A 25,514-nucleotide genomic window follows, 5' to 3' on the forward strand; every position below is an offset into this window, starting at 1 on the left:
TTTTGGGTGCAGGGAGGTTGGAATATTTGCATACATATATTGAGATATTATGGGGATAGGATCCAAGACCAAACCAAAAATCACTAATGTTTTATATATACCTTACATATTAATATATAGCCAAAGGTAATTTTATACAATATTTTAAATAATGTTGGGCATGAAGCAAAATTTTGACTGCATTTTGACAGTGACCTATCACATGAGGTCAGATGTGGAGCTTTCTACTTGTGGAGCCATTTTGACACTCAAAGCTTCAGAACTCAATCAGTTTTTCAGCCGTTTGGATTTTGGATTTTCAGATTAGGTCAGCTCAACCTGTGTAAATGCTAAAGTTTATTTCTTTCCATTCTTTTTTCTATTATAAACATCTAAGGATTATGTTAGAGTCTTTGTTCTTGCTCCTTTTTTGTCACACCTGTATAGCAGAGGAGAATCTGGGACTGTGTCTCTCAGAATAATCTTCGCCATATGTCCTATGTTTGGATTTGGATTAGAGCTTCTCTCTTTCTTTAAGAAGTAAGGCTATGACTAGAAGAGTGGACATGGGCCTGATAGAGAATTCACAGCTTCTTTTGGGAGAGCTCCTTTTATTCAGCACTTCAGGTAGCCAAATTATTCAATGGGAGCTTCCTGGATGTTTTTGAGATTTTTATAGACTCCTGTGAAAGCCCCTGAGAATAAACTAAAATTTCTTTTTATTTGGTTTTTAAAATTGTCTTTTGGTACATTTGCTTAACTAATGCTTAAGCCACACTTAACCAGTTCTTTGGGGTCACCTCATGTTTCCCACTAAAGTTTAATTACAGTAAGATAAACTGATTGACATATGTTTTGCTTTTTCTTTGTTAGATGACTCAAAACTGAGGCTAATTATCAGAATAACCACAGGAGATTTTAAATACACAGATGTCTGAGCCTCATTCCTGAAGCTGGGTTCAGGTAAATACATATATTTAAAGTTCTTCAGATGAATTTGAATGATCAATCTTGTTTTGGAACCTCTGCTCTGGCTTCTACCCTTTAATCCATCTGTTATCTTGTGATCTTAAGATCCAGCCTATGTTTTTCTCCCTTACTTGTTTTTCTCCTTCTTGGGCCCCAGAATCAAAATACACTTCACAAAGTCATTTGTAAGCTAGTGCTTCAGAAAGCAGGATTTAAAAACTCCTCCTGCCAGACATCATTCCCGAAAACAAGGATCACTTATTTTGAACATGACGTCCCTAACCATGTTTATTTCAGAATGACTGATAATGGTAGGCTCTGTGAGAACATGATGGACTATGTATTTCGATTTTATAAATGCAGAGTAAGTCAAGAATGCCAAATGGCAATGTCATAATCCTTCTGTTCTCTGCCAACCTATTACCTTATGGACTCAAATATGTCGCTCTTGAAGCAGATGGCTCTCACCACTCTCCAGGTTATTACATAAGGAGATGAGGTGCAGTGGACTGAGTTTGCCTGATTTCCAGGAAGACTAGCACAATGCATGTAATAAGCTCCTGGGTGTAGGGAGACAACTGAATTCAGAACCAGGCATGTCTGGATTTAAATCTTAGCTCTGCCTCTTTCTGATGATGAGAACTTCAGCAATATGTGATGTTCACTTCATATATGTGGAACAGTGCAATATTTGTCCTTTGGTATCTGGCTTCTTTCACTTAGCATAATGTCTTGAAGGTTAATTTATATTAGCAAGTGTTAGCATTTTCTTTTTAATTGAATAATATTCCACTATATATATAAATCACATTCCGTCTTCACATTCATCTGGCAATGGACCTTTAGGTATTCATCACAACTCTTAACTTTATTTTACTGTACTTTTTTAGGTTATCTGTCTGTCAATTTACTCTCATATTTGCACATCAATATCACCTTCTTTAATCTTAAATATACATGAATATCTAACAACAGAAGCAATCATTTTTGGCCAACTATAGGGCCATACATCAAAAAAGAGATAAAGAAATATTTACTTCCTTTCCTTGTTTAAAATTTTGGAGACTCAAATTCAGGAATTTCTTGCATCCTGAAAGCTTTTGACACTGAGTATAGTATACTTAAAGCCGGTATTTCTCACATGTCTATGTCAGAAGCCCTTGGTCTCTCAGCATCCCATAGAGAGGCATATGTAGACAAAGTCTGGCTGTATGGACTGAGGGCTTTTCTTCAAGAGAAGAGCCTGTTCCTTTCCATTCTCTTTTCTTTCACACCTCCTATGAGAGGAGCCTTCCAAATGGGTTAGAAAGGATGTCATCTGAGCTTGGGCACCATCTTGATTCTTAACGTTAAATGAGTTGCTCAAGGAAACTCAATTTGGCCTTCATTCTCTTGTCTGTAAAAATAGAGATGATAATATCACGTTTGTATGTTTGTTGTAAATTTGAGTATTATGTATATAAAGCAACTGGCAAAGAGAAGGTACACAGTGAAAGACTTACTTTTTTGAGATTTTTTATTTTAAAAAATTCCTCCTAAGTTTGTTTCTGAATGTCATTTTCTCTGAATTAAGGAGGCCACCTGATATGATTTAATGTAAGCACAGGTTAGAAATCCTTTTTCAGGAACCCATAAAAGTGATTATTATAACACGAAGCATACACAGACTGAAATCCCAGTCTGTAAAGGGATAATGCTTATCTGATTTTGCTTTCTCAAGGCACTGGGATCTTGATTGGCAGCCCAGCTGAGTTCAACCCATTTAGGTATCTAAAAATATAAATATATGAATATGTGCATGTTGTGGAGTTGGAGTGAGCCATAGGACTTTAAAAGAAGGCAAAATAATTTGATAAAAATTACTGAACCCACTCACTGAAATGTGAACTATATGAGAATATTTAAACAACAATTTTAAGTATACTTACATAAAACAAATGACAAATAATAATAGGGAATTGAGAGTCATTTCCATTTTCACTCCTGAACAGGAATTAGTAAAATGACAACAATAACCAAGGGAATAATTCAAGTACAATATGCCATCTTTTACATCCTGCTGAGTATTTTGTATGTCCCACATCCCTGTCCCAGCCAGGCAGGTGGTGTTTTCTTGAATTAGAACGCTTACATTGTTTCAGTTTTTGAACTGTTCACGTTTGCCTAAGCAGTTTTCAGCAGATTGTTATCAAACACTTATTGAGTCATGCCTCAAGGCTTATACTCCCTCAATGGTAGCCACAAATCAACTTCAGGCTGCTAAAGCTTGTCAGCACCCCGTCCCCACTACACCCAGTTTGCTTACTTTCTGCATTCAGACTTCTCTGACATGGGATGCCTATGAAAACCTGATTGGTACCAATGCATGCATAAATCTGGAAGACTGCCATCCTGTGAGGCAACCCTTGGTCAATGCAGAGCTGGAGACAGTGGATAAATACCTTCTCTTCTTCCTTTCATACTGACAATTCAGAGGCGCAGCCTATATGGCTCTTCCAAGAGTTACAGTGGGACCAAACCCCAGTTGCCCACAGCTATGACTGGATAGATAATGCATTCTTATTTTAGCAGCCCCTCCTCCCCAATTTCACCCTCCCTAGTCTCCAACTTGTGGCCCTGAGATCACATCCCCAAGCAAACTACCTGGATAAAAGATGTGTTTCAGACCCTGCTGTCTGCCAGTAAGCCAGGCTAAGATAGTATCAGTAAGGCCAACCAATCAGCTAAGCAAAACTGCTGAGTGCCTGAGCTCACCTACAAGGGTGACATGACTTTGCAACAGCTGTGTACTGTGTCTCTCTAAGCATTCTGTGTTCCTCCCTGTACTTCTGTTTCTCCGCAATGGCAGAGAAACTGATATATCACTTGGTCTGGTGGGCCAGGACTGATGTTCCACCTCTACTGGGGTCAGATCACAAAACAGATTCTCCTTGGGCCAAATCACAGAAGTCATGACCCTCCCTGTATAATACTCTTAAACCCCCACCTCCACTCTAGAGCAATTAGCTGTGGAGACTTTCTGTTTAACCACTTACCCATTAAGTCATATTGCTTAAACAAGTTCCCCCAGAATTCAAGGTCCTCAAATCTGTTTCCTATAACACCCTTTTTCACCACCCCTGTAAAACAAGAATACATCCTCCTTTAAATGTTACTTAGTGTGGCTTTTATTTTAGCTGAACAATGTCACCGAAGATGTAGAAATAGAAAATTACGGTATCACGTGGCATATTCTTGGCAAAATTCTCCTTGACCTCTTTTCACTTTCCTACTAGAGGATTTTCCAAGACCTGGTCTCCCCACCATGTGCTCTGAGCCAGAGAGTGTTGTCTTGGTGGTGTTCATATTTCCCTGTTACTATAGGTGCTGTGTTTTCCCCTGGTGTATCCATTTCGGGTGGGTGGGGAGCATCAATCTGCAAACAAGTAGAGCCATCCATATTCTGCATATTTCGATCTGGCCTTGAAGAGATGACTACAGATGGGGCTTCTTTCACTCTAACCTCTATTATCGCCCAAATGCCTTCTGTTCTCTAGTGAGGCCAGCTTTGCTTTCTCTTTTTAATCAGCCATGTGTTTTTGCTAGGTTTTGTTTTGTTTTCACCACAGGCAGTTTCCCCCATCCTTCCAAAAGCCTGAAGGATTTTTCCCCTGACAGTTTTGTTTATCTTACTTCATTTCCCAATACAATCTCCCTTGTTGAATTTCCCTTTTTTTTTTTTTTTTTTTAGCACACAGAAGCACAGAAACTTTGGAGTTAGACTGGCTTGGAGTCTAATCCAAGTTCTATCATCTACTATCTGTGCAACTTTGAGTAGCTATGTCTGCTTCTGATCCAAAAATCATGTATTTCACATAACCACAGAATTTTTGCAAACAATAAAGAATATACAAGACAAGCACTTGGCAAATGACTATTTCTTCATCTCTCTTTGCTAGTAGCTATAGTTTTACTGAACACATAGGTGTGTCTTACTCTGTTGTTCATTACAGGCATATGAAATTTTCCCAGCCAACACTGGTTCTTTTCTCCAAGGTTCCATGCTCACTCTGTTCAAGACTATTCCTTAGTCAGTTTTCAGTGAATGCCCTTGGCCTTTTAAAAAATGTCTTGCATGTTATTGCACGAGTTATCTATTGCTGAGTAACAACAAACATTTATTATCTCATACAATTTCTGGGAGCCAGGCAGGAAGGAGCATCTTAGCTCAGCTCAGGGTCTCTCACAAGGTTGCAGTCAAGCAGTTGGCTAGAGCTGCAGTCTTCTCAAGGCTCTATGGGGGCTGAAGAACACAAAACATAGGATCTGCCATAGACCCTATCTCAGCAATCAAGCAAACTGTCTGATTCCAGATTGTAGATCTCATGATGCTTATTGATTTATTTACTGGAGGCTTAGCCTGGCACTTTCCGCCTAGGCAAGATATCCCTAAGTTAGGATCAAAGCCATCTTCTAAATTGGGAACTTAACGGTTTGAAGGTCACAAAACATAATAGGATTTTTACCCTGTGAAAATTTGCCCTGTCTCCACATGGAAATGACCAGGCAAATGCAGTCAAGCCAGTATTTTTCTTATGGAGCCACTTTGTATGCATTCCAGCGGCTGAAATATGCCTAGTAGATCCAGAGTGCCGCACTACCTAATTGAGCAAAGATTGTCTGGGATTGCAACATTATTTTGAGTAGATTTTGACCGTTCCCATATCAACTATGGGCAAACGGCATTAACTATGATACTGGCTGCTTTCTGTTTGTTCCTCCAAACCCATGCTTCAGTGTTTGGCGCTCTAGAAAATGAGCTGCATGGAAGTAATCAGCAGGCTCCCTTTGTGTCCGGAATTGGTGGGTTCTTGGTCTCACTGACTTCAAGAATGAAGCCGCGGACCCTCGCGGTGAGTGTTACAGTTCTTAAAGGCGGCATGTCCGGAGTTTGTTCCTTCTGATGTTCGGATGTGTTCGGAGTCTCTTCCTTCTGGTGGGGTTCGTGGTCTCGCTGGCTCAGGAGTGAAGCCAGGGACCTTCGCGGTGAGTGTTACAGCTCTTAAGGCGGCGAGTCTGGAGTTGTTCCTCCCGATGGGTTCGTGGTCTCTCTGGCTTCAGGAGTGAAGCTGCAGACCTTTGCGGTGAGTGTTACAGCTCATAAAGGTAGTGTGGACCCAAAGAGTGAGCAGTAGCAAGATTTATTGCAAAGAGCGAAAGAACAAAGCTTCTACAGTGTGGAAGGGGACCCGAGCAGGTTGCCACTGCGGGCTCGGGCAGCCTGCTTTTATTCTCTTATCTGGCCCCACCCACATCCTGCTGATTGGTCCATTTTACAGAGAGCCCAGTGGTCTGTTTTGACAGGGTGCTGATTGGTGCATTTATAATCCCTGAGCTAGATACAAAGGTTCTCCACATCCCCACCAGATTAGTAGATATAGAGTGTGGACACAAAGGTTCTCCAAGTCCCCACCAGAGTAGCTACAGAGTGTCCATTGGTGCATTCACAAACCCTGAGCTAGACACAGGGTGCTGACTGGTGTGTATACAAACTTTGAGCTAGATACAGACTGCCATTGGAGTATCTACAATCCCTTAGCTAGACATAAAGGTTCTCCAAGTCCCCAACCAGACTCAGGAGCCCAGCTGGCTTCACCCAGTGGATCCCACACCGGGGCTGCAGGTGGAGCTGCCTCCTCTGCCCTGCTCCCGCACTCCTCAGCCCTTTGGTGGTCGACGGGAGTGGGCGCCATGGAGCAGGGGGCCGCGCTCGTTGGGGAGGCTCGGGCCGCACAGGAGCCCACGGACGGTGGGGAGGCTCAGGCATGGATGGCTGCAGGTCCCGAGCCCTGCCCCGCAGGGAGGCAGCTAAGGCCTGGCGAGAAATCGAGCGCAGCGCCGGTGGGCCAGCACTGCTAGAGGACCCAGTACACCCTCTGCAGCCGCTGGCCCGGGTGCTAAGCCCCTCATTGCCCCGGCCGCTCCGAGCGCGGGACCCGCCAAGCCCACGCCCACCTGGAACTCCAGCTGGCCCGCAAGCACCACCCGCAGCCCCGGTTCCCGCTCGCGCCTCTCCCTCCACACCTCCCTGCCAGCTAAGAGAGCCAGCTCTAGCCTCGGCCAGCCCAGGAAGGGGCTCCCACAGTGCAGCGGTGGGCTGAAGGGCTCCTCAAGTGCACCCAGAGTGGGCGCCAAGGCCGAGGAGGAGCTGAGAGCCAGCAAGGGCTGTGAGGGCTGCCAGCACACTGTCACCTCTCACCTTGACCTCATCTTCTATTAGGGTATAGCCAATTGGAAGCTCTAGAAGGGGATTTGAATAGCAGGAAGAGAGTAAGTTGGGGTAGTTGTCTCCTAGCCCCTTTATAGCCAGATGGCAACATTAACTGTGTCTCTCTACTAAAAGTCACAGCCCCTGTTAAAAGGGCCTAATGGCCAGGCGCAATGGCTCATGCCTGTAATCCCAGCACTTTGGGAGGCCGAGGGGAGTGGATCATGAGGTCAGGAGATCAAGACCATCCTGGCCAACATGGTCAAACCCCGTCTCTACTAAAAACACAAAAATTAGCCAGTCATGGTGGTATGTGCCTATAATCCCAGCTACTCAGGAGGCTGAGCCAGGAGAAGTGTTTGAACCCGAGAGGTGGAGGTTGCAGTGAGCTGAGATCATGCCATTGCACTCTAGCCTGGGTGACAGAGACTCTGTCTAAAAAAAAAAAAAAAAAAAAAAAAAGGACCTATCTTCCCAGCGATCCACTTCAGGGCCCTATAACAACACTCCCCTTGCCCATTCAGACTTCGAAGTAGTAACTACTCCCCAACATTATCTAACTTCAGGGTGTTTCATCATCACTTTTTCTTCCTAAGCCCTGCCAACAACTTTGTAAATAGTTCTCTATTAAACTCTTCTCCATTACCTAGTTTGAATGTGTCACTGTTCCCTGCCAGGACCCTAACTGTAAAGTGGCTGGTTTTAAACATCATAGCCTCCCAGGATACCTACAGTTACACACTGTGAGATAGAGTCACAAGTAATTAAAACAATTGGCTATTGAATTACTCAGTTGTGATTTGATTGAAGCTTAGTGACTGGCAGCAATTTTCATTTCTAGCAAGTCTATATGAACAATCATTTATTGCCAAAAGTACAAGGGCTGAATATTAACTAATTGCGGATCATCAATACTAAACCTGGCAAAATACCTCATGATTTAAAATAACGGGTAACTTGTATTGAGTGCCGAGTGACAAGCATTGTGTCAAATGATACACATTTTTAAGATTATTTTAATCACCACAATCATTCTGTGTGGTATAATAATTTTGCTATTCAATGGCTATCATTAAAAAGTCAGGAGACAAGTCCTGGAGAGGATGTGGAGAAATAGGAACACTTTTACACTGTTGGTGGGACTGTAAACTAGTTCAACCATTGTGGAAAGACAGTGAGGCAATTCCTTAAAGATCTATAACTAGAAATATCATTTGACCCAGCCATCCCATTACTGGGTATACACCCAAAGGATTATAAATCATGCTGCCATAAAGACACATGCACACGTATGTTTATTGTGGCACTATTCACAATAGCAAAGACTTGGAACCAACCCAAATGTCCATCAGTGATAGACTGGATTGAGAAAATGTGGCACATATACACCATGGAATACTTTGCAGCCATAAAGGATGAGTCTATGTCCTTTGTAGGGACATAGATGAAGCTGGAAACCATCATTCTGAGCAAACTATCGCAAGGACAGAAAACCAAACACCACATGTTCTCACTTACAGGTGGGAATCGAACAACCAGAACACTTGGACACAGGGTGGGGAACATCACACACTGGGGCCTGTCGTGGGGTGGGGGGAGGGTGAGGGATAGCATTAGGAGTTATACCTAATGTAAATGACAAGTTAACGGGTGCAGCACACCAACACGGCACATGTATACATATGTAACAAGCCTGCATGTTGTGCACATGTACCCTAGAACTTAAAGTATAAAAAAAAAATAATAATAATTTTGCCATTCAAAAGATGCGGAAACCTGCCAGGCATGGTGGCTTACCTCTGTAATCCAGCACTTTGGGAGGCCAAGGTGGGCGGATCACTTGAGGTCAGGAATTTGAGACCAGCTTGGCCAATATGGTGAAACTCTGTCTCTACTAAAAATACAAAAATTAGCTGAGAGTGGTAGCGGGTGCCTATAATCTCAGCTACTCGGGAGACTGAGGGAGAAGAATCCCTTGAACCCGGGAGGTAAAGGTTGCAGTGAGCCAAGATCCCACCACTGCACTCCAGTCTGGGTGACAGAGTGAGACTCTGTCTCAAAAAGAAAAAAAAAAAAAAAAAAAAAAGGATGTGGAAACCAAGGCTCACGGAGAAGAAGTGCCTTACTCAATGCCATATAATAAACCAGAGATGAAACTGGTATTCAATCCCAGGCAAAATTCAGAATCTGCATGTCACTCAATTTTCCTTGATGAGAAAATAATTATGAATAATTGACAATGGTATGGCTTTGTTTTTGTAAAAATATTTGCTAATTTCTGTATGGTATAAGTAGGCTATTTAGAATTAGAAATTATGCTACCACTTGTGACACTTCTATTTATTCCGAGCTTGATAGTTGATTTTACAAAATAAGGAGAACTGGATTTTTAAGTGTGGCCCACAAATATAAACAATTCTGAATTCACCAAATACACATACACACACACAGACACACATGAGTCTAACTCTAGCACTTAGCAATTCCTCAACTGGGAAGTAGTTAATACCAGGCCTTCTTATAAATCTCTTTATAAATAATGGTTGTGTTTACACAACCTGCAAATACTGAATTTTTCCCTGAATGAGTCATTGTTTTAGAATAGTGTAAACAGAGCCTGTGTTAAGGAAGAGGATGTCTTTGTCTAGTGAAGCTCTGAGCATTTAAACAGCTGCTTCGTTTCCCTACATAGGTGTTTGCATTTCATTGACAGATGGAGTAATTTCCAAATGGCTTTCAATCAATATATAGTAGACAAGTGGTTGAGAATGATCTCTTAAGGGGGAATAAAAAAACAGAAAAAATGCAATTCAACCATTGCATCTTATTTATTTAATTTTTAGCATCTGTTATTAAGTAATCACCACAAAAACCATAGCAGGAATGTGAAATTTTGTGTAATGGTCCATATTTACAGCTGTTTATTTTCATAGAATTGGTAGTATTTGTTTGTGTATTCTTGTTTATTTTCTGTTTCTTGGTTTTTGTGTTTTTCTTAGAGAAGGCACTGTATGTGTCTGCACCATGATTTATACCCAAATTTATACCCATGTAACGCTGTACTCCAGCTTTTCTAGGAAGTATCAAATTTTAAGTATACAAAATATACTTAAATATACTATATATAATTCAGATATTAGCAAAATGTTAGGAGATTTTAAAATGAAACCTACATGACATTATTATTGCTATTTTATACAGTCACTATTACTTAAATTTACACACATATTAACTATATTATTTGTTCTTCATTTTTTCTTGTACCCATTTCAGACTGTTTTCATTCTTCCTGAAATATGTCCTTTAAAATTAATTGCTTTAGTGAGGGGTTGCTGAGGGCAAATTTTCTTATCTTTTTTCCTTTCCTTCCTGAAAAATTTTTTATTTTACACTAATTCATGAAGGATACTGGATGAATACAGAATATTAGTTTGGCAATTATTTTTTCAGCACATTTCTAATATTATTCCACTGTCTCTGGCATCCTTTGTTGCTACTGATAAGTTAGCTGTCAGTCTAACTGCCACTGATTTGAAGCTATAGTGGACTGTGTTATGTGCTGCTGTTATCCCTTTTAGGGACTGAAATTACCCTCAAATACTGAGAATGCTAGAAATTGGTCTCAATGGAAGAGAGCCACTTCAACCAAATTCATGTCCCATTCCTGGAGGCAGGAATCTGAATACTTTTCTGATTCATAAACCGGGTGATATGAAAGGCCGCCAGCTTTGAGTGGGAGCCAGGGCAAGAAATGACTCTTCCAGCAGCAAGTCTAGGCTGTGATGTAGATGGTTTTGCCATTTGGGCCACTTGACTCAGCAGAACCTAAATAGTTAGAAGTTCAAATCCCAGTAGGAGTATCTCCTTTAGAGTTCTGAAAAAAGGTCATGCCTTCTGTAGCAGAGAATTATACCCTTTTTCAAAAACTGCTTAAGTGTGATAATTGGTACTGGAAAGGCTAAGTGCCTGACCATGACGCACAAAGTGATCTCAAACCCAAAACTTCTCAATAGGAGCTGGGTTCTACCAGACACACCAAATTCGACAGTTCCAGAAGTTATCCAACATGTGCTGGAAGAGAAATATCTGGGATCAAAGCCAGGGCAGGGCCAGAGGTACAAATGTAAGGCATAAGAGGTGAACCCATGTCACTCATGGTGATTCCATTCACGATTCTTCCTACCCCAAGCTGATGAAGGGGGAGGAAAGTCAAGCTTGATTCATAGATGGGCTGTCTCATGACCATGAATGTGGGTCAGTATGTGGGTATAAGACAAAAATGGACTTTGGCTACACTACATTCCCATTAAGCGATGACCTTGAAGGTGAGGTCTGTGAGGTGAAATTCTCCCAATGGGCAGATATTCAGGCAATAATATACCTCGTTTTCTTTATGTGGAAAGAGAAGTATCCCGATATAAAACATACATAGGCTCAACCAGTAGCTTATCTGGTTAGTTGGAGACTTGGAAGAAGAAATATTAGAAGATCAGGTATCAGAAAATGTGGAATAGAAGCATGTGGATAGAACTTTGGGCCTGAAAAGAGATCTTTACATTTGCATTATATGTTACCACTACTATAGAGTATCTTCCAAGGAGGAGACACCAAGCAACCAAGTACAGAGAATAACTTTGACATTTGACATCAGTCAGCCTCTGTCACCTGCTATCCTAGAGTTGGCACAATGTGTTTGTAAATGTAGAACAATGACGGCAGAGAAAAAGGCCCTGCACTGACCCACAATTATGGATTTCCACTTACCAAGGCTGCTGCTGAATGTCCATCCTGTCAGCAACATTGATTAATGTTGATCCCCTTATACAGCCTCATCCATCGAAGAATCAACAATCCACTTAGTGGTATAAGTTGACTTCATTGAAGCCCTTCTACTCTGGAGGAAACAAAGATTCATTTTGAATTGCCAGTGCATATTCTGGATGTGAACTGAATTTCCTACCTACAAGACTTCAACCAGAACTACTGTTTAGAGCTTATAGTTCCAGCCACTTAATTGGATTCCCATATAACATTGCATCAAACCAATGAACCTACTTTATGACTAAGGAAATAGGGTGATGGGCAAATGCTATGAGATCCACTGGACTTATCACATATCACCCACAGGGTGAAAGACTGAGAGAGTGACGTAAATGCTGAGTGGTCCAGGGGATTCGAGGAAACCTAGGATCCGAGTCCAGGGGAGCCACATTTTATTTTCATAGGGTATGGGCAACGCTATGGACATTGTTAGAAAATTCTGGTACATTCCTAAAGGCCTGGCTGGTACAGTTAACACAAATATATCAAGGACAAGGTTAACACCAAAAGACCAAACAGAGGTAGTAGGGACCTGACAGGGATGTGTGGACCAAACACACTTCCAATGCCATGATGATTGTACATTCCTGGGATGGAGGGAGGCAGTGGGGAGGGCCAGGGCCAGGAGAACAGAGAACAGCCCTTGTAGGTAGTTTCACCTTTGAGTTAATGACCAAATTCTGGGTGGAATTAACAATTCCACTGAGTTTCAAATGTTTAAACCAGAAGAGACCATATTAGCTTTCAGTGACAAGATTAAGAGGTTTTTAACAGCAGCAAAAATGGGGGTGCCAGGGCTAAATAGAGCTCGGTAATATAAAAGGTAAAGTTATGTTAATATTTCTTCACATCTGAGCTGTGACTATTTCAAAACACTACACAGGCAAACTTTTTACATATGGGTGCCCTAGCAAGTAGCTTTCAGAATTTCCTGGGACCTGACTCAAAATTAGCCGTCATAGTCCATTCTCATCCCTTGGTGGAGGGAGGAGGAGGGAAAGAAGAATTCAATTGAAGAGGAGAAGGTAAATTCACCTTACTTTAAAAGCACAAATCAGTTTTCTTTTACTTACCATTAAAATATTATTTAATGATTCACTTATAGGTACGGGCACCTTCATAAAATACTCAAAAATGCTTCAAAACTGACTCTCATACATGATTGACAAGAATGTAAGACTGCTCCATCACTGTAGAAAGCAGTTTGGCAGTGCCTCAATAAAGTTAAACACAGAATTAGCATATAACCTGGCAAGTCTACTCCTAGATATATGTCAAAAATAATTGAAAACAGGTGTGCAAACAAAACTGTTTACAATAATATTCATGGTAGCACCATTGATAATAGTGTAAAGGTAGAAACAACCCAAATGTTCATCAACAGATAAACGGATAAACAAGATGTAGTACATCCATATAACAGAATATTATTCAGCCATAAAAAGGAATGTAGTTCTGTTAAATGCTACAACACCAGTGAAGCTTGAAAACATGCTAAAAGTAAAAGAAGCAGACACAAAAGGCCACATAGTGTATGGTTTTATTTATTTGAAATATCCAGAATAGGCAAATTCATAGAGATAGATAGCAGATTTGTGATTTCCGGGGCTTAATTGGGGAAGTAGTTAGAAATGATAGCTTAAGAGGGTACAAGGTTTCTTTTTCATGCAATGAAATAGTTCTGGAACTACATAATAATGATAGTTGCATAATATTATGAATGTTCTTAATGCTACTGAATTGTATGCTTTAAAATAATGGAAATTGTAAGTTTCATGTTATGTGTAGTTTTTCTACAATAAAAAATTATACAAAATTCAATTAATAGGCACTTTCCTTGTTCCCCAAGATCATTTTTGGTCTCTGAGAAAGTTTTCTGTAGTGTTAACTGAAATGGGTCAGTTCTTCCTTGTGGGAGGCAACCCAAGACTCTGATTGCATTGTGTAAAGTTGGTCAGCTGTTTTACAAGGAAAACACCTGGCACCAAACCCTGAGCTCTTTAAAGAACTGCTAGCTAAGCCTCTTCCCCAGGGTAAATTCAAGGAGAAGTGCTATGAGTCTGAGCTTGCCAGATTCGTGTGGGCCACACCCAGAAGTTAATAAGTTGTTCCAAACTCTACATGCCCCATCTTAATCACTAGTTCTGCTCCCAGTTTGTAGGTTCCCATAATCATGTGGCTGCTCGAATGAGAAGAGCAAAAACCACTTACAATTTGGAGATGAGACAGAGTCCAGAAAGGGAAGAAAAGTCATGAAAATATAAATTTAGCTTGAGGTGTTCCATGAACAGAAGGCAGAGACCTAGAATTAGGCCTTGTTCTAAATTTCAAAATTGTCAATATAGTGGTGTCTCTGAAATAGTCATTCGGGTGAGGAAAACTCTCAAGTAGGGGCTAGACTCCATTTCCATCAGTACAGGGAACTGATCAAATAATTCAACATTTTAGGAATTTAAAACAGCAGATTCTTTGGTCTAGCTGATGACAACTGGTCAGAGCAGCTTGCCATAACTTAAAGCTGAGAAAACCAACCTGTGAGTAGCAAAGAGTAAAAACTACAGTTACCTCTACCCAAAAATAACAGTTAAAAGTACTAGCTTTTAAGTTAGAAGCAGGTCAGCAGTCAGCAGTAGAAAAGTACAAGTACTGAGAGGTAGGCAGGAGCCAGATAATGTAAAACCTTCAAGTCTGAATTTTCTTCTAAGTACAATTAACAGATACTGCAGTGTTTTAAGCAGGAAATTTTATGTCATCAAATTTATGTTAATAAAAGATCACTCTCTCTGGTTGCAGTGTAGATGATGGAAGATTGTAGGAATCTGAGAACTGAAGCAAGAATAACTGCCAGGACAAAAGCTGGATGATGGTGGCCTGGACCAAGGGTAAAATAATAGATGAAGATCTAGAGAAGTGGATGGATTCTAAATGTATTTAGGAGCAAAGTCTATGGAACATCCTCATGGAATAGCTTGTTGTTTAAACTTCCCTCCGTCCTTGAAAGCCATCTTTGACGGCACATTTACAAATAAGAAAAAATCTAACACTTTAACATTGATGGCCCTCTAATATTATCTCTCACTGTTTCCTGTTCTATATCCAACTCTCTGTAGATATATACTTGCATATTTGGCTTTCCTTCTCTTTTTTAATCTTAAGACTTTACTTAATATATCTTTTTAATTAAGGTATAATGTTTATATACATTAAAATGAAGAGAGCTTAAATGTACAGTACAATGGGTTTTGACAAATGACAAATGTGTACACTCATGAAACCCAAACCATACCAAAGAGAATATTTTCAGTAACTAAAAAGTTCCCTGTCCTCCTTTCTGATCAACCCCAATGCCAACCACAAGTGCTATTCTGATTTCTTTCAATGTATATTAGTTTTGGATTTTTCTGAATTCTGTACAAATACATTGATACATAATGCATCCTTTTAGTTTGGCTTCTTTAGCTAAACATAATGTTTGTAGAATCCATCCACATTTTTCACATGTCAGTGGCATGTTCCTTTTTTATTGCTGTGTAGTATCCCATCAAGTGAACATGTCACAATTTGTTTATTTCGTCTCCTGTTGATGAATACTTGAACAGTGTCCAGTTTGAGGCTACTATAAATAAAGTTGCTATGAATTTTTATGTACAAGTCTTTTTGTAGATACATGTTTTTATTTCTTTTGGATAAATATTTAGTGACAAAACTTGGGGGTCCTGCAGTATGTGTATGCTTAACTGTATAAGAGATTATCATAGCTTTCCAAAGTGGTTTTTTCATCTCCTACACTCCAACTATCAATGTATGAGGGTTCCTATGTTTGCCGTTTTCTTTTCAATTTCGGCCATTCTAATTGGTGTGAAGTGGTCCTGCATTGTGGTTTAATGTGACAACAAGTGATGTTGACCACATTTCATATACTTTTTGTCCATTTATATACCTTACTTTGTGACTTTCAGGATGTTTTCCTATTTTTATTAGATTTTGTCCTTTTATTATTGATGTGTAATGGCTATGTATTCTAGATACAAATTCCTTATCAGGTGTATGTTTTGCAGAGATTTTCTCTATTTGTATTTTACCTTTTTCATTTGTAATGTCTTATGGTGAGCAGAAATTTTTAATCTGAACAAAGTCGAATTTATCATATTTTTTCTTAATATTAGTGCTTTATGGAGTCTAAAAAGTCTTTGCTTATCCAAGTAGGCAAACTGTTGATTCTTTCTTATAGAAATTAAAAGGCTGATTCTAAGGTTACATGAAAATGCAAAAGATTTAAAATATCCAAAAATGGTCTTAAAAATGAAAAGAAAATGTGGAGACAAAAGCTACTTATTTTAAGACGTACTACCAAACAACAGTAATCAAGACAGGGTAAGCGCAAGGACAGACTGATAGATCCATGGAAAAAAAGAGAGTCCAGAAATAAACTCATACATATAAGGTCAACTGATTTTTGACAAGAGAGCCAAGAAAATTCAACAGATAAAGGAAAGTCTAATCAACAAGTTGTTTTAGAATGACTGAATAAATACATGAAAAGAATGAATATTAACGTTTACCTCACACCACTCAGAAAAATTTATTAGAGATGAATCATGCAGCCACAGATGAAAACTAAAAATATACAACTTTTAATTTAAAAAATTATTTATCTTCACCTACATTTTTCTCCTCCCTATCATTTTCTTTGACAGATTACCCATACTTCAAAGCTGAGCTCAAATGTAGCCTTCTTCATGAAGCTTTTATGACCATGCCTGTCAGAAATAAGTGCTCCCTATTCTAACTCTTACAATACTTTCTTTGTGCCATTGTAAACATTGTACTATGGTCAAGTGTGTGCATGTGTTTACATGTATACATATCGCAACTGTCCTTCTAAATGCTGTGTTCCTTGACAAGGTGCTATTCTTCACTAAATCCCCTGAACCATGCAAGAGGATATATATCCAACAGACTGTGCAATGGTGTATGGTAAAACATCATCCTGCAGAGTACAGGAGTACCTGCAACAGGGTCTAGGAAACCATCAATAAACAACTGATTGCAAAATTGTAATTCCATACAGAAGTATTGAGGAAAAAAGAAGGAAAGGGAGGAAGATAAAGATTTGCAGCTTGCTTATCAGATAGAGAGGGGAACAGTGGGATATAGAGGCAGATCAAATCCAAATGAATTTTAGTAAGTATGTCAATATACATTTACACTCTTGCTAGTAAATTTCTAGCAAGAACATATTGTCAAAATTGGACAGGACCTTTGTGTAAACAACTATAAAACCTTTATCAAAACGTAATGTGATCTCTGTAAGTTTTTCTTTTGATGCAAACTAAGAGCATTCATAAAAAACACTCTCTAGAGAAATCAATTGGTAGTAAATTTGACCTTCCCCTAAATGATTTTCTACATATGTCTATTCACAGCAAACATCTATGAGACCAATATTGTGAATAATTTTATTACCATTGTCACTACTGAATATTTTGCTCTGAAAGACTCTCTTACTCTCTCTCTTTCTCTCTCTCTCTATATATGAATACACATACATTTTATAAAATGAATAATTTATATTTATTTAAAAATATATTATTACTTTTGTACTTCTTGCATTGTCTCAAGCAAGAATACAGTCAAGAAAATACTCAGGTTCATGTCTCACCCTGATTCAAAAAAGATTTTGGCATGACAAAGAAACAGCTCTAATGAGCAAGATGAAATGGGAAGACAATAATAAGTGATTTTTTAAAATTGCTCAAATTTTTAATTTTAGTTGAACAATATAATGAAGCCCATTAAAATCACAGCTTATTTGTGAGACTACGTTTATAACTTTCTCAATAGAGCCCTACTTATTCTCTGAAATCATACCTTTGTTTCAAAGACTGAATCATCCTGGTTATATCGGTATCTTAGGATTGTCTTTTTTTCTTATGAAAATATATTTGCGTTCATAGGTAAGATATTTTTAAATGAACAAATAAAAATAATCTAAGAATGGCTGCTGCTTTATTGTCAAGGTACATTTATTTTACACGCAGGCTCTAAAGTACTTAGAAGAATAAAGCTATTACTGTCTTGTTATTGTTACCATCGCTACTGTTAATAAGATTCTGCAGAAACACTAGACTAAAGGGCAAGGCCATCATTAAAACTCTTGATGTGATTTCACACACTCAGCCACCTTACTGGTAACTCCCTCTTCCTCCCCCAGACTTGGTTTCTCCTTAATTTGCAGCACACCCCAAGGTTAACAGGAAGAGGTAGGCTGAGGAATTGCAGCATTCAGAAGCCAGTCTGCGTAATACAAAACAGGCCTATTTCTACTTCTCCAGGGAGATCTTTAAATATTAAAAACTTTTGTCTCTTTCTTTAGTTCTCTCTTTCTCAGGACAAAATTCTCAATTCCTTTAACTAATCTTCATCTGACATGATTTCTAAAAATGACAACCTTGGCTTCATTTTTGTAAATAATATAACAACTTTTAAAGCAAAATTTATCTTACCTTTTATTTACTTTCCACTTCATAAATTAATATATATTCTTTCTCAAAAGCATAGTGCATATATGTATAGCCTGAATCTGCAATCTGAGATACTTCTACAATTTGTAGTTATATTACAAAAAGCAAACTCTCTTCTGTGCTCCTGTTAATGAACATAATAATGTATCTTCTGAAACCAAGATAATTCTGACTTTTGAGGAGAATGTCTTTACAGATATCCTTCTGTGCCTTTAAATATTTATTTGTTATATATATATATTCCTTCAATGGAAACAAATCTATTTTCTACATTGTTTAGTGTCTGCTATGGTAACTGACTGGAGAAGTTTGGAGATCAGGTGGGGGAGGGGCAAGGAAGTGCACATAAAAATTGTTTAAGAATTTCTTAATAATGTGAATTTGAGAAAACTTTAGAATTTTCATCAAGTAAAATTTATATGATTTTAAAGCACAAACCTGGATCTTATGCCAGTTTCAATGCTCATTTAAATATCTTACAGGTTTCACATTGTAAGTTATAACAAAGTATGTTTTTAAAAAGGCATTCAGAGCAAGAAGTCACATGACTTAAATAGCTAATGATTATTAGTCTCTTTGTTCATATATAAACTTCCAGTATTATTTTATATTAATGACAAAGGGGGAAAATCTCCTAGAAGCTGAATGAATCAGGCCAAGACTAGAGACATGATGATTTACTTTCTTATCCCTAATTCAACAGTGAGTTCATTATTTCAGTTAAGCTATAATGAGAATCTTAGTTCAGTCTAAATACTTCATAGGACCAGATACTAGAAATGCACTCAATCATAAAACACTATGTTTTAGTCTATTTAATATATTTCTACCCCGATTTAATGTTACAGTTCCCAAGACCTCGTGTCCTATTTCTGAATGCTGAAAATATCTTCAACCTGATCTTGTATTTTTGCCTGAGTAAGATAATTTATTCTTAAATATGACATGCTTCCCTCCAGTTATAAAGGACAACATTATTTTTAAAAATGGGTGTAGCAAAAAGAAAAAAAATTCTCACATGTCTACAAGTTAAGTCAAGGCTATGAATTTCCCTGATGATAAACTAACTACCTGCTTGGGCATGCTATGATCTAATTTTTGAAACTCATCATATAATTAGCCACGTTGAGTGGCTTTCAGCACCATGTCAGACTGAATGTCATGAAAAAAATGGTTTATAATTTGTGGACTTTTACTTCTAGAAGACAGTATACCTTTAAGTAAAAGAAAATGGTTTTATACAATAATGATATAAAGAAAGCCAGAAATGGAAAAGGCATATTTACTATTCCTGAGGGAGACCTTTGGTAGGCCCAGAGTAACCAAAACATGGCCTTTTTTTCCAAGGATGTCACACTCCAGTGGAGGAATGGGAATTAATAGAAATCATTATGATACAAAGCATGGTCTACGTGGCAGAAGCAATGTCTAAAGAGTGATTCATTTTGACAGGGGTAGAAGTTGAGAAAAGCTTCTCAGAAGGAAGTAACATTGAATTTGACCTCAGAGGATCAATTAAGCAGAGAGAAAGGGAAAGACTCTGAAGGCTGGGATTGGTAGTTTCAGCAAAGATGCAAATTCAGGGAAAAAAAATGTAAGGCATCATTTAAGGAGCAAAATTGTTTATTATAGGTAAAACACATGGTGACTTAGAGAACGTAAGGCCAGAAATTAGAGGAGAAAAGGGATTGAGGTGAGATGTGGAAAGGCCTTGAGTGACAGACATTGAAAACTCTATTTTACCATCAATGCTCTAGGCAGGCAAATAGCACAGCTTTGTGTTCGGCAAGGAGTTCCAGAGGCAGTGTCTGAAAGGAATTAGAATGAAGATAGATCAGAAGCTGGTAAACCAGTGAGAAGTTAGTTGCAATAGTCTAGGGAAGAGGAAAGAAGGTAAAGTAGGCTTGAACTCAGGATATGGCAGTAGGAGTAGAAGAGAGTGGATGATTTAAGAGACTGTAAAAGTGTTACCAATAGGATTTGGTGACAGGTGTCACAAGATTGAGGGAGAGGAGGAATCAAAGATAATCCCCAACAGTTTTCACCCTATTGACTAGATGGACGAAGATTAGTCACATTTACGCCTTTGTAACTTTGTAAAGTTATTCTTTCTGCCCAAACTATCCATTCCTCATTCACTTTCTATAGATATCCCAGCCCTCCTTCAAACATTGAGTCACATTCCACTTCCTGTACAGCAACTTCCCAGATCCCCTTCCCTACACTCCTTCTATTCCTAGAATTTATCACTTCTATACTTGCACAAAATATTACTTTTACTTCTGTATTCTATCATAGGTGATTACTTACATGACTGTTTCCCCAAAAGTGTGTAAGTGCCTTGAGAAACCATCTTCCTCTCATCTTTGTATTTTTCATAATACCCAGTATGGTGATGTTCAGCAACTAACCTCTACAGCTGCTTCTATTTGTTACGTTCCTGGATATTATTCATGGTTAAGGTGGTCCAAAGAGAGGCAGTATTGAGCAGTGATTCCCAAAGTGTGCTACATGTGTTAATGAACAAATATGGAAAACAATTTACAGTGTGATTTTTTTATTGGTCGTGTTTTTGTTTTAGCATGTGCTTGAACAAAGCTAGATCGCTACCTCATCAACTCATCACCCAATGGGAGTTAAGAGTGAGATATGTGAACTCAGAGTAAAACTATCTTTCCCTTAACCACCTGTGTCCACCACCAAGTATGAAATGGGGGTCTTGATACCCAGAATTCCCTGCACTCTAAAATCCACAATCATGCCACCATTTTCTGCCTGGAAACCACATTTATTGTTGTTACGTCTGTTACCTCAAGAAGCTTTAGAATCACAGGTAACCCTCACCCTCCACGTTTAACAGTCACATAGCTCCATAATCTCTTATTTTGTCCCCATCTCCCTTCCCTCTCCAATTGCTGAAGCTCTTTACCCATAGTCCATCATCAGCAAGATCTTATATGTCCTCAGTCTCTTATCTGAATAGTTCCCTCACCTTTTTATATAGCAGAAACTAGATTTGCTAGTTATTTTACCTGCAGCCTTCTCAGAAGGTGGCTATTTTTCTGCACTATATTCATCCTATTGGACCTAAAGGGGGGGATGGGTATCCTGCCTGTTTCTTCATTAAAATTTCCAGATCGTTCTCCCTTCCATACTGTCATAACATCAGACTATCCCTTCCACTACTCCCTCTTTGATATCCTGTATTAATCTCTAGACTACTGTCCATGAGATTGCTTTAAAATAATTCAACAAATACAAAAGGAGAAAATTAAAGCAAATGTGTCAAATATGGATGAGTATAGAATCTGGGCTTATGGGGTTGTATTTTGTTACTCTAATTATTTTTATACTTAAACTTTGAAAACAAAAATAAATTTTAAAACAACTACTTAATAAAAATATAAATTACCACATGGACAGTATCAAACCCCGTACTCAATCTACTTGCAAATTCTGTTGCCTCTTAATTTCAAATACATCCAGAATACATTAATACTTACTGCCTCCACTGCTATCCCCTTAAATTAAGCTGCCTTTATCTCCTAATTAAACTCTTACAGTAGCCTTCTGGCCACTCTCCCTATGTCCACAATTTCCCCATGGCATCTATATTCTATACTACATTAAGAATTATTTTTTCAATAGACAAGTCAGATTACATTACCCTACATTTCAAAATCTTGCTTTCCCATCTCTCACAAAGTAAAATTAAAATTCTTGACTTTGGCTATTGGGGTCCTACATGAATTTGTTCTCTTCTTTCTGTCTGTACTCAACTATTACATTTTCCTCTTTTACTCATTCTGTTCCAGTCACACTGGCCTCCCTACAAAAAAAAAAAGCAAGTTTTAGCTTGCCTCAAGGTTTTTTGAACTTGCTCTTAGAAAATTATTTTTGGTAGAGTGACTTATTTTCCTTTGGGTATATACACAGTAATGGAGTTGCTGGATCAAATGGTAGTTCAACTCTTAGTTCTTTGGCTCTTTGAGAAATCTTCAAACTGATTTTCACATGACTGGACTAATTTACATTCCCCCCAGCAGTGTATAAGTATTCCGCTTTCTTGACAGCCTTGCCAGTGTCTGTTGTCTTTAGACATTTATTTATTTATTTCCAACTTTTATTATAGGTTCAAGGTGTACACCTGCAGGTTTGTTACAAAGATATATTGCATGTTGCTGAGGTTTGGAGTATGAATGTCTCTATTTCCCAGGTAATAAGCATAGTACACAATAGGTAGTTTTTCAGCCCTTGCCTCTCTCCCTCACTCCCCCACCTTGTATTTCTCAGTGTCTACGATTCTCATCTTCATGTCCATGTATACTTGATGTTTAACTCCAACCAAATACATATAGTGTTTGGTTTTCTGTTTCCTGCATTAGTTAGCTTAGGATAATGGCCTCTAGCTGCATCCATGTTGCTACAAAAGGCATGTATCTATTGCCTCTAACTTTAAGTTAATGCTTACCACCTCCACTGCTACCTTCCTAAATTAAGATGCCTCTTTGTTCTTTTTTATGACTGCATAGTATTCCATGGTGTGTATGTGCCACATTTTCTTTAACAAATCCAAAGTTGATAGCCACCTGGGTTGATTGTGTCTTTGCTATTGTAAAAAAAAGAAAAAATTCTTACCCCCCAGGTAGCCACAGGACTCACTTCCTCACTCTCTGCTCAAATTTTAAACAGTCAGAGAGGCTTTCCTTGACCACTTCACGGAAAATAGCACCACTCTACCCAACTATGCACTCTCTATTCCCCTTTACCTACTTTATTTTTCTTCCAAACTCTCTTTATTATCTGATATGTTTTATATATTTTTGTCTGTCTGTCTGTCTTCCCTGACTAGAATGTACCACCCTTGGGGGCAGAGTCACTGCTAGTTTTGTTCACTGTGGAATCTCCAACACCTAGAACAGTATATGAACATGGTTGGTGTTCAGTAGATATTGAAAGAGGAGTCAAAGAGTCATAGTCCCACCTTTAACCCTGGATTTGGAAATTCAGCTTACACCCCTGAACAAAAGGAGTTCTACATTCCTCATGCCCTGAAATAATGTTACCTATCCAGGAGCAGGATGAAGAAGCCGTGACTAAGTAATTCACTTACTGTTTGGGAATAAGATTGAGATACAGTATAGAAAAGATCTCAAGCTAAAACAGGGCAGTTCTCATGGGGATCTCCACCAGGTCCAGCCATCCCCCAGGCATATGATTCACTGCTGCCCCAGCAAGGAGGAACAAAGTTGGGTGTAGGCAGTGGTGGAGGGGAATACCCATGTTATCTTCCTAATAAATTTTAAAAGGCCAAGTTTCTATTTATGGGACAAGGGAGATATACTGGGAAAGGGATAGAACATCTTCTACCAAATTGAAAATAATGATGATGACTACCATAAAGAAGATGGTGTGGGTCTTTTTTCATTCTCAATTCCCTTCTAAGCCCATCAAAAACAAATTATTAGAAGATAATGAGCAGAAAGAACTAATTTTTTTAGCTTCTCCACCCACCAGGGTTTTCATTATTTGTATTCCATGCTCAAGAACACTGCCCACTCACCCACAGAATTGCACACAAGGAGAACTGGGTATATGGTATTGAAGGAGATGATGTTGCTTTCTAAGAAGGGCATAGCTGTTTGTTAGGTAGAATAGTGATAGTTAGAATTGTGGCAACATGAGTATATACTTGAGAATTTTCTAGAACTGAGTCAGGTGACCCTTGAACTTACTGATTATATAACCTTGGACAGGTTACTTAACCTCTCTCTGCTTCAATGTCTCATTCGTAAAACATATAAATAAATAATACTTCCTTCATAGAGTTATTCTGACTAATAAATAATACATAAAACATCTCAAAATGTTCCTGGCACATAGTAATCAATTAATTACTAATATTTAGTTTTCTGTAATCAACATTAAAATTATCCTTCATGTAACTCGAGAAGACATAACTACATATTTCTTCAATGCAAATAATGTACTTTTTTTCCCTTGGAGTAATGGTAAATAGAAAGTGTATTTTGCACTTGTTAATACAGGGGTTCTGATATAACCAACGGAAAATGGCCATGTTCTTATATTCCTCATTAAAAAATAAAATTGCTTTAACCCATATAATCCTTTCTCCTGATAACTCTTTGCTAGTTATCCAATGATGAAAGACTGAGACTGTTGCTATAATACAAGTTTTCATTAAAGATTTCCTTCACATTCTCTTATAATGAAGACATTAGATAATACATTTGTGCAGGGAAGAGATGTAAGACAGTAGCTGAAATCAATGCACAAGCCCAATCTGCAACTGAGCTATTTGGCAAAGATGGCTTTATTTTGGCAATTTGTGAAAAAAGAGCAACAAGACATTAGATGCTAGGATACCACGTACCAGTTCCAGAATTCTACTATAGGATCAGTCCTATTCAACATTTTCTCCAAATGATTTGAATAAAAACTAAGAGGGCACGCATATCTAATCTGCCAGTACTGGAAAGAATGGCAAGATGATGAATAGCACTGATGGTCAAATGGAAAATTAAAAAGAGAAGAACAGCCTGGAATGCTGGACTAAAACTAGCTGTAAGAAAAGATGAACCTAAAATGGTGTTTATAAAAATATAGAGCAATGTAAATAGCAAAATTCCATACAGTGGCTGATTGGCTGATCATTTACTCAGGTCCTTTGCTGAGACATGCAGATATTTAAAAAATGAAAAATATTTTATCCCAGTTTCTCATAATAGTCCACTTGAGGAGAGAGATCTATAAAAAGAAAAGTGCAGTGATGGGCCATTTATACAGTACAGAGAAGCAAGCAGCATTTAACTCATCTAATGAAGAGTGACGGGGGGAAGAAAATGTACCAGTGAAGTAGACATCTGAGCTGAAAGGGTTTTATTCTGGCTAAAGGGCACAACATGAGAAAGACACACAGGTGAAAACTAGTAGAGTGTACACAGAAATTTCTG

General features: G+C 38.5%; 1 long non-coding RNA gene across 1 annotated transcript in view; it reads right to left on the bottom strand.

Moving 5' to 3' along the window:
• Nucleotides 1-358: 358 nt before the first annotated feature.
• LOC107967785 (uncharacterized) overlaps nucleotides 359-25,514 on the bottom strand; it is a 54,276-nt gene continuing 29,120 nt past the window's right edge. The window contains exons 7-8 of the long non-coding RNA XR_008538543.2: nucleotides 11,960-12,089; nucleotides 359-2,344 (exon numbers count right to left, since the gene is read on the bottom strand). This is a non-coding gene — a long non-coding RNA (uncharacterized LOC107967785). The remainder of the gene's footprint in view (nucleotides 2,345-11,959; nucleotides 12,090-25,514) is intronic.

The sequence above is a fragment of the Pan troglodytes genome, chromosome 10 (genome assembly GCF_028858775.2).
Source record: "Pan troglodytes isolate AG18354 chromosome 10, NHGRI_mPanTro3-v2.0_pri, whole genome shotgun sequence".
In the NCBI taxonomy this organism is placed as follows: Eukaryota; Metazoa; Chordata; class Mammalia; order Primates; family Hominidae; genus Pan; species Pan troglodytes.